Below are 9,026 nucleotides of genomic sequence, written 5' to 3'. Positions count from 1 at the left end.
ATACCCTGACTAATATTGATCCCTTAACTAGTGCCACTAAAATATTGTCTAGGTGTTTACCTTGTTGCTGTTTGTGGGACAATAAATAATTGCATGCATTTCCCTATATTACAGTGGAAACTAGTCATCAGAAAGTGCCTCATTGTCTGCAAAGCCCTTAGGAATCAATCTGTGGCATAAGAGCTTTCTGACTGAGCAGTGAGAATGATTATGGTTTAGGCTGATCAAACTTGGAGGATACCATATCATTTTTCAATTGGATTGTCATAATGCTATCAATTAAAGCAGAGTTTCACTATTAATAAACCCCAAGTGTTATAAAAAGGATATTTTTTAAACATTTAATGTCAGAAATATATCAAATCTGACAAAGCCATTGGGATCCATTTAGACCATTTCTCTATGTACAATGCATAATTTAACATATTATATATTAGCATCTTCCCAATTACTTGAGGCTCCCAAGGGAGATTAAAGAACACAGTAAATATAATAATGAATGAACAATAAACAAATGCAGCACAAGAATGAAATAATAATTTATTGCTATACTTAAAGCCGAACAGTTAATACAGGTCCATCACAATTCAGACATTACGAGTTAAAAACATACAAAGAACACCAGTCACATCCTAATTTTTCTGCTGACCTCATTATACTGCATCCAAGCATTTACAAGTAGTATCAACAGAAAATTTCCTCAGTAATTAACTGCTAATTGAGAAAATTATCTTCCGATATAGGCCTTTCCTGCAGCAAGAAGCTGAGCAATGGGTTTAAAGAAACAGACCAGGTTAAACCCATTTCTAACTTAGAAAATAAACTTTACAAAATTGAGTTGCACCCCACCCAAAGTATTACTAGGAGAGATTATCAAGGGATCCATTAGATCTTTGATGGAAATCAAAGGCAACCTCTCCCTGCTATTGTAGGGATATGATTAAATTGTAGAAAAGGGTACAAAAGATTTACTGGGAATGGAGGTGGGGGGGTTCAGTTTGAGTTATAAGGAGAGGTTGGATAGGTTGAGCTTTGTTTTCATTGGAGCATAGCAGCTTAAGGGGGTAACCTCATGGAGGTTTATAAAAACCTGAGGGACATAGTTAAGGTGAATAGCAAAAGGTCTTTTTCCTGTGGTGGGGGAGTTCAAAACTAGAAGGCATATTTTTAATGAGACTGGGGAAAGACTTAAAAAGGGACCTGAGGAACAACTTTTTCTACACAAGGGTTGGCATGTACATGGAATGAACTGCCAGAGGAAGTGGTAGACTCAGGTACAGTTACAATACTTGAGACATTTGGGCAGGTACAGGAATAGGAAAGGTTTAGACGGGCATGGACCAAACAAATAGGATCAGATTAGTTGGGGAAATCTGGTCAGCATAATATATTGGACTAAAGGGTCTGTTTCTATGCTTTATGAACCTGCACGAAGTTAGCATTCTAATATAGACTGTTCAGTAATGAAATGCAGGTCACCATAGTCCCAGGGAACCACAAGCTGCTTTCTTTTCAGAGAGAGATAGCTGGTGGACAGAGGAACTGGAGAGCTGAAAATGTGTTGCTAGAAAAGTGCAGCAGGTCAGGCAGCATCCAAGGAGTAGGAGAATCGACGTTTCTGGCATGAGCCCTTCTTCAGGAATGAGGAAAGTGTGCCAAGCAGGCTAAGATAAAAGGTAGGGAGGAGGGACTTGGGGGAGGGATGTTGGAAATGCGATAGGTGGAAGGAGGTTAAGGTGAGGGTGATAGGCTGGAGTGGGGGTGGGGGCAGAGAGGACAGGAAGAAGATTGCAGGTTAGGAAGGTGGTGCTGAGTCTGAGACAAGGTGGGGGGAGGGGAAATGAGGAAGCTGGAGAAATCTGGGTTCATCCCTTGTGGTTGGTGGAGGAACTGGAGAGGCAAGATTGAGACAGCAAGGCCTGGATGCTAACTTCAGACAACACAGGAAGTGAACCCAGACCAGGGGGTGTTAGTCTGCTTCACTAACCAGCTGTCCAGTCAACCATGCTAACCAACCTGCAGAAAAGCTTCCTAACTGTAGGCATGAGTGCATCTTCATTGCATCGTTCACTTTAGCAAGGGCAAGTAGGAATGGGCAAAAACTGCTAACTTTTCCCAATAGCACCCACATCCTAAGAAAAAACAAATGCAAAGCTGTTTTGTTCTCCCTGAATAAGATAACATTAGCATAATGGAGAAAAAGTCATGCAATTTTTGTCACTGAATTATTAAAACATTTTCAACCCTGTTTGTCTGAGGAAGTCTCCAGAAACTAGTCATGTGTAGCACCACTGTCTGCAATTCGTTCAGTAAACAAAAGATAATGATAATCCACTCCAGAGTGTTAGACACCAGGCCAAGGGAAACTGAATAACAAGAAGTTGTATCTGAACAAATTGTGTTTTTGGAAGGAGCAGGTCATTCTGCCCTTAAGCCTGTGCTGCCTTCAATTACATTGTTAACCAAGCTACAGGTAAATATGTACAAAGCAACTGCCTTTAACTCAAAGTAACTCCCTCCAGGAGCTCAAACATCAAGGCTGCTGCTCTGATGACACTGTTTGAAAATAAGAGGTTGTCCTTTCTGGACAGAAATGAGCTCCCTGCCCGAGGGAGGTGACACTTTGGAACTCAGCCTCCGATGGTAATGGGGGTTGGTGTCAATTGAATATGTTTAACGGTGGAGGTAGATTGATTCCTCTGTCTAACAAGAATCTAAAGTCAGAGAGATATGGGAATGTGGAATCCTAAACAAAGGTCAGCCATGATCTGATTGAATAGTAGAACAGATTTGATGGGCTGAATGGCCTACTTCCACTATTAATTTGTATGTTTGTATAATGCAGTACTGTCCTCAGACGCCACCTTTCGGGTCCAATGTTAATTGGAGATTCCTGACGCACTGCCTCTGGCAGAGGAAAAAAGGATTCCCCTGCAAAGATGATCGGGGAGTTACCCCAGGGGTCCTGCCCAACAACTAACCCTCGTGGTGCCATGGGTAACAATCTTACACGCTAGGTTCAAGTCTCAACTCAGGACTTGATGGCCTTGGGAGATGTCCTATTGTGTGGCCAACTCAGTTGATTTTCAATCTACGGGCCCTCTTGATATGCCTGCAGTAGGTGGTAAGAGAGATTCCTGGTCAACCAGAACCTTCAGGTCACTGCAGATTAACAAATGTTAAAAGACTTCATCTGCAGGTTCTTGCCATGAGCAATGATTGTCCTTGCTCAAAGGGACTACTGCAGTCATTTTTCTTTTGTTGAACACCACAGATTATCTTGCCCTCATTAAATTCTTGTTTGTCGGAGCGGCTGAGAAAAGTGGCTGCCTCATTTCCGACATTACTTAAAAACTACATTTTGAAAGTGTTCCATTTGCTGTAAAGCATATTGGGATGTCCAGTCATTGTGAAAAAGGCCTGTATAAGTGCAAAGCCTTCATGGTAATATCTCAGTTCATTTTGCCTTGATATGATTCTCCAATCTAGACAGCTTTAAGGTTTCCAGATTTCTGCTCCTTGCTGCATGGAAATGTTCTATTTCCCCCTGATTTTCCCCTCAAACATTTCCCTGTCACACCAAGCCATTGGAGACTGCTTATTTATTTCATCAAAACCCTTCATATCTACACCTCTAAAACCCTTTACGCCTTCGTAAAAATTTCCCTTTCTCCACTGGAGGAAGTGAAATCCCAGGGTCACCATATATCCAAGTAATTGAAGTCAGGCATCTCAGATATTAGAGTAAAACTCTTCAGTTTCCCAGGGTAGTGGAATCCAAAATTAGAGGGCAAAGGTTTGACATGAGATGGGAAATATTTAAAAGGGTCCGAAGGGGCAACTTTTTCATGTCGAGGGTGGTGCATGTTTGGAATGAGCTGTGAGAATAGGTTGCAGAGGCTGGTACAATTACCGTTCTAACTGAAGTTCAAACAAGGTTATATCAGATTGTTAACTGTTTTTCTCCACGGATGCTGCCAGACCCACTGAGTCTCTCCACCACTTGCTGGTTTTATTACGGCTTGAGCTGGCCCCAGAGTTTCTTTGGAATTCTCACTTTAGTGTCAATACATTACATGGATTTGCATTCCAGCTATTTTGATGGTTCTATTACCAGGATGTTGCTGCTATGGAAGGATTGAGTTATAAATAAAGACTGGATTGGCTGGGACTTTTTTCCACTGGGGTTTGGGAGGTTAGAGGTGACCTTATAGCTGTTTATAAAATCATGAGAGATATAGACAGGTTAATGGTAGGTGTCTTTTCCCTAGGATGGGGGATTGCAAGACAAGGGGATACATTTTTAAAAGAGAGAGGAGTGAGGTTTGAGAGGGGCAATTTGTCTTTCTGGAAACAGAAGGTGGTTTTGCGTGTGGAATGAACTTCCTGAGGAAGTGGTGGATATGGGCACAACTACAACGTTTAAAAAGATACTTGGATAAGTACATGAATAGGAAATGTTGGGAGGGATATGAGCCACAAGCAGGCAAGGGGGACTAGTTTAGTTTGGGATTATGTTTGGCATTGACTGAAAAGGAGAAAGTGAGGACTGTAGATGCTGGAGATCAGAGCATTGACTGAAAATGTCTGTTTCCATGCAGTATAACTCTATTAGCAGTCTGATAGAATGCTCATTAATGTGATGCCCCCCCCCCCGGACTTTGACATTATGGGTACAGGAATTAAAAGAAAAAGGACTTGCATTTATATTGCACTTTTCACAATGCAACTTCACTAGCTTGTGAAATACTTTGAAAAATAGTTACATTCTATCGTTGCAGGGTCAAAAACAGAAGCCAATTTGTATACAGCAAACTTCAACAAACAGTGATGTGATAATTATCAGATAATCTTGAGTCTTTGTGACTTGGTTGAGGGTTATAATGGTCTTGGACACCATGAGAAGTCCTCTACTCTTTGAAATAGTACTGAGGGACCCTTGCGATTTACCTGCCTGAGTAGAAAGAGATTTGGTTTGAGACTCCTGCAAAAGACAGCACCTCCAACTGTCAACAACAGTCTTGATTTTTGTGTTTAAGCTCTTGTTAGATTTAATGCCAGAATCTCAAGAGGTGTGAGTCAATTGACCCACAGCTGACCCACAAACTAGAGGGAGTGGCACAAAATGTCAATGTTGAAAGTACCTGCAGTAAAACAGTGAAATTTCAGTCTTTAAAGCTTTCTTTTCTCTAAAAAAAAACTTACTCAATTGTAGAAGTACATTACAAAACATTTTGAATTACATAAAGTGTAATAAAATTCTACTTTTCTCTGTACGGCATGTTCCACTCTGTGGTGCCTCAACATAATTGCAACATTCTTGGTGTTTACAATGCATGTCTCACATAGGGCATGCGGCCTTAGGGCAAATCATTTCCATTCAATATTACAGAAAACGTTCAGTAAAATTCAGCTTTTCTCCATACATGTTCCACTCTGGGGTCCCTCAATACAGTTTGAAAAAAGCTGAGGTATTTGCAAAGCACATTCAATATCAGGCACACATTGTCTCCAGCCCCTTGGTGTTTTGAAGGCTGAAAGACCTGTGACGGTAATTTTTCCTCATTGTGCCTCGACTGAAGCTCCTTCTCAAGTTTCCTGGACTACAATAATCCAATCCAAGGGTGTCATAATTACAGGTTCTATAATTCCACTCCTCTAACTTATCACCCTCCCAAACCACCTCATCTGAAGAGGATGAACAAATTCTTTGAATTTAGTGTAGCTTCGACACCTATAATATACAAAACAGTGATTTGGGGGTGGGAAGGAGAGGTCAGCCACTCAATTAGATCATGGCTGGTGTATTGGTGTGCCCAATTCCACATTCCCCTCTGGTTACATCGAGTTGGTGAGGAAGAAGAGTTGAAGCCAAGTCAAATCAGCTCTGACCTTGTTGAATGCTGGAGCACGCATGAGGGACTATACTGACTGGAATTTAAAAGAATGGGGTGGGTGGAAGCTTCTAGAAACACAAAAATTATGAAGGGGATAGATAAGATAGAAGCAGGGAGGTGGTTTACACTGGTGGGTGATACGAGAACTAGGGGATAGAGCCTCAAAATAAGGGGGAAGCAGGTTCAGCACTGGATTGGGGAGGAACTTTTTCACCCAAAGGGTTGCAAATCTGTGGAATTCCCTGCCCAGTGAAGCAGTTGAGGCTACCTCATCGAATGTTTTTCAAAGGCAAATATAGATAGATATTTGAATAGTAAAGGAATTAAGGGTTAGGGTGAGCCAGCAGGCAGTTAGAGCTGATGCAACAAAAAGGTCAGAAGTAACAATGCCAGGTGATGAAAGAGCAGTGCTTCAAAAAGTTGAGATTTCAAATAAACTTATTGGACAATAACCTGGTGTCATGTGACTTCTAACCTTGACCACCCCAGTCCAACACCAGTGCCTCCACATCACAAAAAAGATCAGCCATGATGTTATTGAATGATGGGTCAGGCTCAATGGGCCAGATTACCTACTCCTATTTCTTGTGTTCCTATAGGCCCTCCCCTTTGACTCCTCTGCCTAACACAAATGTATCAACTTTGGCCTTAAATGTATTCAATGCTCCCATCTCCACTGTCTTCTCAGGTAGAGTTCCAAAGTTACCCATCTACCCATCTCAGAGAAAAAGAATTATGCTGATCTCTATCCTAAAAGGGTGACCCCTAGTTTTTAATACAGACTCCCCCACTTTCCCTTGCTTCTGGACTGAGGAAACACTCTTTCAGATCCACCTTGTGAAGGCCATTGTAAGACTTTCAACACTTCTGCCAGGTCACCCCTCATTCTTCTACAGTCAATAAAACGTGGTGCTGGAAAAGCACAGCCGGTCGGGCAGCATCTGAGGAGCAGGAGAGTGACGGTTCGAGCATAATCTCTTCATCAGGAAGGATTCATCCTCGGATGCTGCCCGACCGGTTGTGCTTTTCCAACACCCACACTTTTTGACTCCGATCTGCAGTCCGCACTTGTTCCTCCATCTTCTGAGCACCAGCGGTGACAAGCCCAGTCTGAACGACCTTTCCTCATAAAGGACAATAACTCACACCATCACAGTCAACACATCCAGAAATGCACTCACGTTGCTGAAGTTAGAAAAATGCAGCTGGCTGGGCGAGAGCGCTTGGCTCTTTAAATGGAGTGGCTGTGTGAGTGACAGGAGCTATACCCAATGCAATGGGAGGGAGTGGGGATTGCTCTCCAATGGTGCCCGGGGGTGGGGGTGGGAATTCCGCTTATCCAGGTGACAGTGTGGGAGAGAGTTTGGAGTGAAACTGGGATTGATCCCTGGGATTGGGGGAAAGGGAGCTCTCTGGAGGTGAAAGGGTTATAGGGAAAAACTCCCCCCAGAAGGATGTGACCCTCCTGGGAGAGGGATGTTGCTGGTAGCCGGACGGTGAAAGTTGGCTGGCTCGGATTTGTCCCGCCCGCCTGGAGATTTTGTTCCTATTCTCTCTCTGTCTCTGACTGTGAGTCCGGGCTCCGGATCCCACCGCTGCCGGCTCTCGGGTGAGTTTGTTCGGGACTCTGCCGTGCGCCTGACTCCCCCGACCCCCTCTGCATTCCGCAGGCACCTTCCCCATCCACCACACACACATACACACCCTTTGTTGCTGTTATAACTCCCAGTGAATTCCTGAACACCCCCACCCACCACCTTTGCTCCACAATCCCGACCCCCACCCCGGCGGGACTCCTCCTGGCCCCTTCCCTCAGGTGGGAGGAGGGAAAAAGGGGCGGGGGCAGGTTCGGAATTGGGATGTTCCTCTGGAACTCAGGGAAGTTGCTATTTGTTCAGGAACACGACAGCAAGGGGGCAGCACCTGGGTCAGGTGGGTGAAGGGGGTGGGGAGGGGGATACAGTGAAGGTGCCTGGGGGGGTAAATACAGTGAAGGTGCCCCCGGGGGAGGGGAGGGGGGTAAATACAGTGAAGGTGCCCCCGGGGGAGGGGAGGGGGGTAAATACAGTGAAGGTGCCCCGGGGGGGGGGGTAAATACAGTGAAGGTGCCCCGGGGGGGGGGGGTAAATACAGTGAAGGTGCCCGGGGGGGGGTAAGTACAGTGAAGGTGCCCCGGGGGAGGGGAGGGGGGTAAATACAGTGAAGGTGCCCCGGGGGAGGGGGAGGGTAAATACAGTGAAGGTGCCCCCGGGGGAGGGGGGGGGGTAAATACAGTGAAGGTGCCCCCGGGGGAGGGGGGGTAAATACAGTGAAGGTGCCCCGGGGGAGGGGGGGGGTAAATACAGTGAAGGTGCCCCCGGGGGAGGGGGAGGGTAAATACAGTGAAGGTGCCCCCGGGGGAGGGGGAGGGTAAATACAGTGAAGGTGCCCCCGGGGGAGGGGGAGGGTAAATACAGTGAAGGTGCCCCCGGGGGAGGAGGAGGGTAAATACAGTGAAGGTGCCCCGGGGGAGGGGAGGGGGGTAAATACAGTGAAGGTGCCCCCGGGGGAGGGGGGGAAGGGAGGGGAGGGGGGTAAATACAGTGAAGGTGCCCGGGGGGGGGGGTAAATACAGTGAAGGTGCCCCGGGGGAGGGGAGGGGGGGGTAAATACAGTGAAGGTGCCCCCGGGGGAGGGGGGGGGGTAAATACAGTGAAGGTGCCCCCGGGGGAGGGGGGGGGTAAATACAGTGAAGGTGCCCCCGGGGGAGGGGGGGGGTAAATACAGTGAAGGTGCCCCGGGGGAGGGGGGGTAAATACAGTGAAGGTGCCCCCGGGGGAGGGTAAATACAGTGAAGGTGCCCCCGGGGGAGGGGAGGGGGGTAAATACAGTGAAGGTGCCCCCGGGGGAGGGGGGGAAGGGAGGGGAGGGGGGTAAATACAGTGAAGGTGCCCCCGGGGGAGGGGGGAAGGGAGGGGAGGGGAGGGGGGTAAATACAGTGAAGGTGCCCCCGGGGGAGGGGGGGAAGGGAGGGGAGGGGAGGGGGGTAAATACAGTGAAGGTGCCCCGGGGGGGGGAGGGAGGTAAATACAGTGAAGGTGCCCCGGGGGAGAGGGGGGTAAATACAGTGAAGGTGCCCCCGGGGGAGGG

The 9,026-nt window shown here is 46.6% G+C and overlaps 1 protein-coding gene across 1 annotated transcript in view; it reads left to right on the top strand.

Moving 5' to 3' along the window:
* The first annotated feature begins 7,246 nt into the window (after nucleotides 1-7,246).
* Nucleotides 7,247-9,026, top strand: part of LOC140463836 (caskin-2-like) — a 292,300-nt gene continuing 290,520 nt past the window's right edge. Inside the window, exon 1 of the mRNA XM_072558217.1 lies at nucleotides 7,247-7,506. The gene's annotated coding sequence lies outside the window, so the exon portion shown is untranslated. The remainder of the gene's footprint in view (nucleotides 7,507-9,026) is intronic.

The sequence above is a fragment of the Chiloscyllium punctatum genome, chromosome 39, assembly GCF_047496795.1.
Source record: "Chiloscyllium punctatum isolate Juve2018m chromosome 39, sChiPun1.3, whole genome shotgun sequence".
Taxonomy (NCBI): Eukaryota; Metazoa; Chordata; class Chondrichthyes; order Orectolobiformes; family Hemiscylliidae; genus Chiloscyllium; species Chiloscyllium punctatum.
This window is presented reverse-complemented; position numbering and strand designations above follow the sequence as displayed.